Below are 5,445 nucleotides of genomic sequence, written 5' to 3'. Positions count from 1 at the left end.
TGACTTACATCTTAGGGCAACTCCCTGGGGAGTGGACCACAGGGACACAGCATCTAGGAGAGAGAGGGCAGTGGCTGGTTAGAGAGCAAATTCAGGGTGTGTGTTTGGGAGGTTGAAAGAACTCCGTGTGGATTGAATGTGCTGGTGAGGGAAGGAGAGGCCTCTGGGGTGCCCTTAGCTCGTGTCTGATGCACTGCAGACTCGGCTCAGTGATCCCCGTGAGATGCTAGTTTGCCAGAGTTCATCCTTGGGGTTTAGGCACACCTAACAGGATAGTAGGGTGATCCCTGTATTTCTCACCTGTCATTGGCTTTGAGGGTCAGAACCGCATGGCTTTGTCACTTTGCTCTAAGTGCTTAGCGCAATGCCAGGCACTTGTTAGCATTCACAATAGTCCCCGAATTGTCCCTGGAGCTTGTATCTCCCTGAGGAACCTCACAGGCAGGCCAGGAGGCCCTGTCAAGAAGGCATTCCTGGGATCTTCAGCCGTGTGCTCACTAAAAATTCTACCAGTTCCATAAGTCACCCCTGCCAGGAGGTGAGACAGCAGGGCTCATCCCACTGTTGTCCTCTGGTCACCGGGAGCCCTTTTATTGGATCTCTGCACCCTTACTGGCTGCAGGAGGCTCCCAATCATGATGCAGTCTAGTGTTTTCCTATATAAAGATACTCATATTCTTAAATATCATTAATAGTTCTCTCTGCCCCCTGCTTCTTTCCTTGTGGGTCATGCATATACAGAGCCTTTGGGAGGCCCCTCTGGCTTACACTAAGGGTAGAATTACAATTGTATGTGGGAGATTTCAGGGGCAGGGGTACCTGGGTGAGAAAGCAATCTTAATCCAGATTTCTCTTGGCCTGTGTGTTGCGAGGGGCGGGGATCTCCCACTTTGTTTGCAATTAGAGCTGGTGCAGGAAAAAGACATTCCTCGGTCAGAAGGTCCCTTCTGGATCCTCCCAGAGAAGAAGGTACTGTCCCAGAAAGCTTCCCAGCCCAAGCCTTCTTGTCCAGTCTGGTTGACTTTGCAGGCTCCGCCATGTTCCAGGGCTAATAAGAAAGCCCAGCCCTGGGGCACTGGGGCTTTGTATTAAATTTTTAATAGCCATGGAGGGTTTGATCCCACAGTCCTGAGAAAATTAGTCACTATAGATTCAAGTGAGGAATTTATGGACAGGCCTCAACAATCTACTTCTAATTTGGGGGTGGAAACTTTGGTTTAAGAATCTCAAAAGGCGATACGGTATAGAAGAAGGAACACCAGACAAGGAACCTCTGTTTCTGCTCTTCAACAAATTTATCCGTCTGTGGGTCTGGCCCTGTGCTACTCCAGGTTCCTTCCCATAAGGCTGAGGCTGAGGCTGTGTGATCTTGGGCAAGTCCCTTCTCATCTCTGCAAAATGACAGAGAAGGGCTCCTGTGGAGCTCTGATGCCCTCCAACTTGGCCGATGAAGGATGAACCGTGTCTCCAGCTATGGCCACTCCCTGGGATGCCTCCCTGCTGGAAAGCTGGCTCTGGAGGTAGAACAGTTTCTGGAAGGCCACCCATGCTCGGGGTGGGTTTCCGCCTCCTTTCCTGAAAACCTGGGCTCCTGCTCTTGCAGAAGGGGTTAAAGTCACCACGGGAGGAAGGAATCTTCTCGCAATCCCCTCCCTCCTCAGGTCTTCTCCCCCTTTTGTTCTCAGGGATTTGCTGGGCTCGCTGGGGTGAGGCCAGCCTGCTCCTGGGCTGGGAGCCATGCCTCTACCGGGCACTGAGCACAGAACTGCAGCAACTTGCCCCGGCTTTTCCCCGGGGCCAGAAATGTGAGGCCACCGCAAGGGGTGGAGACATCTTGGAACCTGAGAGGGCTGCAGACTAGCTTTGCCTCCAGAGATCATTGAGTCCAATCACCTCCTTCTGCAAATGGGGACGCTGAGGCTCGGAAGGGAGACATTTCTCAGGTTCACTTTAGCAAGTTAGGGATGGGCACAAATGCAGGTTTCCCCACCCCCAGGCCAAGCTCTTTCTCCTGGACTGATCTCTGGAATTGGGGGTCATTTCTTTGGGCTGAGACTGTTATGAATAGATAATATTGGAGCAGAGGGGGCCATGATTCTAGGCGTCAGGGAAGGAGGAAGGAAGGACTGACTCCTTGAGGCTGCTCTCCTGACATCTTCAGGACCAGGTAGCTTCAGGAACCCTGGATCACTGTTTCTCTGATCCTGGGACTGTGGAAGGTGCGGCTGTTCTAAGAAGCCACAGCCTGTCAGGTCAGGGCTTGGCTTTTTCGATCAGGTCAGACATCAAGTCTTAGCTCCTCCCTTTACTAGCTGGGTGACCCTGGGGAAGTTGTTCAACCTTTCTGAACGTAAGCTACCTGAATGTTGGTGTTTATAGTATCTTTTTCCCACAGTGTTGTTGAGAGTCAGAGGCCATGATGGGGAATATGTGGGAGCACAAAGTTGCTCACTCTCATGATGTCGGGGAAGCAAAGAGGGAAGGAGGGAGAGAGAGAGGAAGGAAGGGAGAGAGTCCCAACACCCCCTTCAAGGACACGCCCCCAATGACCTAACTTCCTCCCTCTAGGCCCCACCTCCTAAAGACTCCACCACCTCCCCGTAGTGGCCACAGACAGGGGACCAAGATTTTAACACACAGGCCTTTGGGGCATGTTCAGGATCCAAACAATGTTAACTGCTAACCCAAAGGTCATTTCCTCTTCTCACTGGAAGAACCCTGGATGAGAATCGGGAGCAGGAAAGGACAGAGTGGTAAGTCCCAGGAGAGTGTGATGGTGGACTAAGCTAATCCTGACACTGTTTTTCTTATTTTTTTAGGATCTTGCAGTTGGTGATGGCCATATGACCTAGTTCTAGACTGAAACGTAAGAAGAAATCTACTGGGAAAGAATACATAAGGGGCTCTACATAAGGGAAATAGACATCACCCTGTCTCCCTCCTCCTGCCTTGAAAGTGAATGTGATATCTGGAGCTGCAGTAGCTATGTTGTAACCGTGAGGCAGAAGCCAAAGGACGGTGTCACCAGTCCTGATATCACTGAGCTGTTCACAAATGCCAATTGCCATCTGCCTGCAAGGCTCTTGTAATATAACAAAAATGAATAGCTATTTGTTTAAGGTATTGTTAGTTGGATTTTCTGTTATTAGCAACTCAAAATTTTCTTTGGAAATGAACCATTTCACTCATATAACGCAGAAACCTATCTAGCAATTGTCATTAATCCAAAATTCAGACAATAGTAATGAATAAAGCAGATAATATTTATTGAGTAGCTCAATTGCCAGCCAGTATGGTAAGTGCTTTAGTTGCACATAACATTACGTTTAGTCGTAATAACCTTGCAAGGCGGATATTATTTTTAATCCCATTTTATGGATCAGAAAACTGAGCCACAGAAAGATCTTGCTCAAGGTCATACAACTAAGTACTGCCGACAACAAAACTCCTGGGCAGCCAGAGTGGACTCTCCTCTGTATTCCAGTCTCGGGAAAACACCTTGCCTGGAGATGATGTGCTGGTTTTATATGCAATGCCGACATGTTGTCATCTGACATATTCACTGTTGTCAGGAAGAGAGAGAGAGGGTCCCTAAACAAGTGGCTGCTCACACTATTGATGAGAGAAGAAAAAACACAAGCAGACTGGCCCTTTCAGTGTGGGCAAAAAGCCTAACGTACCTCACAGTCGGTCTTAGTACAGTTTCTCTTGCTAGCAAAACACCTGAGACCAGATAATTTATAAAGAAATTGCTGGTGGGGTTGCAAATTGGTGCAGCCACTCTGGAAAGCAGTGTGGAGATGCCTTAGAAAACTTGGAATGGAACCACCATTTGACCCAGGTATCCTACTCCTTGGTCTATACCCAAAGGACTTAAAATCAGCATACTACAGAGATGCAGCCACATCAGTGTTTGTAACAGCTCAATTCACAATAGCTAGATTGTGGAACCAACCTAGATGTCCTTCAACAGATGAATAGATAAAGAAACTGTGGTATATATACACGATGGAATATTAGTCAGCCATAAAGAAGAATAAAATTATGACATTTGCAGGTAAATGGATGGAGTTGGAAAATATCATGCTAAGTGAAATAAATCAATCCCAAAAAACCAAAGGATGAATGATTTCTCTGATAAATGGATGATGATACATTACTGGAGGGTGGGGAGGGAGGATGGAGGAAGGATGGATTGTATAGAGGAAAAAGAGGGGCGGGGAGGTGGGGGAAGGAAAAATAATAGAATGAGACAAACACTATTACCGTATGTACATGTATGATTATGCAAATGGTATGACTCTACTTCGTGTACAACCAGAGAAATGAAAGTTGTACCCCATTTGTGTACAATGAATCAAAAAAAATAAATAAATAAAAGTTTGCTTAGCTGGGTGCAGTGGTACACAAATCCCAGAAACTCAGGAGGCTGAGGCAGGAGGATTGCAAGTTCGAGACCAGCCTCAGCAACTTAGTGAAGCCCTAAGCAACTTAGTGAGACCCTGTTTCAAAATTAAAAATTAAAAGGGCTGGGGATGTGGCTCAGTGGTTAAGGGGCCCTAGGTTCAATCTGGTACAAAAAAAAAAAAAAAAAATAGAACACAGCTCACAGTTCTGGAGTCTGGGAAGTCCTGCATAATGGAGGGGCACCTGTGGGGCCTTCCTGCTGTATGACAACACGGCAGAGATTTGCAGCAAGCCTGCTAGCTCAGAGTTCTCTTCCTTTCCTTATAAAGCCACTGACAGCATCATGGGGACCCCTCCCTCCCATAACCTCATCTAATCCTCATTACCTCCCAAAGGCCCTGTTTCCAAGTACCATTAACATATGGATTTGGGGATTAAGTTTCCAACACACGAACTTAACAATTTTTAAATTTATTTTATTTTTATTTAGTTTTGGTACTAGGGATTGAACCCAGGGGTACTTAACCACTGAACCACATCTCCAGCCTCTTAATTTTTTTATTTTGAGACAGTCTTGCTAAATTGCTCAGAGTTTTGTTAAGTTCCTGAGGCTGGCCTTGAACTTGCAATCCTCCTGCCTCAGTTGCTGAGGATGATAGGCATGCACCACCATGCCCTGCTTAAAAATTTAAAAAAAAAAAATTTTAATCTACTGATAATAATTTCCATATTTATGGGGAACAGTGTGATGTTTTAACACATGTACATAATGTGTAAAGAGTAGATCAGGTTAGTTGGCATATCTGTTGCCTCAAACATTTATCATCTCCTTGTGTTGGGAGCATTCAAAATCCTCTCTCTTGGCTATTTTGAATGCACAGTTCATTCCGACACACGAGCTCGAGGGGACACATTCAAACCAGATCTCAGCCAAGGACACCACTGTGATTAAAACCCAGTTCAGTCATGGCTGCTTTTACTATGGTCCCGAGTCATCAGATCAGGATGAAACCGTGATTGGCTTCTCACTGAGAGGCA

Source organism: Sciurus carolinensis, chromosome 6 (genome assembly GCF_902686445.1).
Source record: "Sciurus carolinensis chromosome 6, mSciCar1.2, whole genome shotgun sequence".
NCBI lineage: Eukaryota > Metazoa > Chordata > Mammalia > Rodentia > Sciuridae > Sciurus > Sciurus carolinensis.
Note: the sequence above shows the minus strand (reverse complement) of the source record.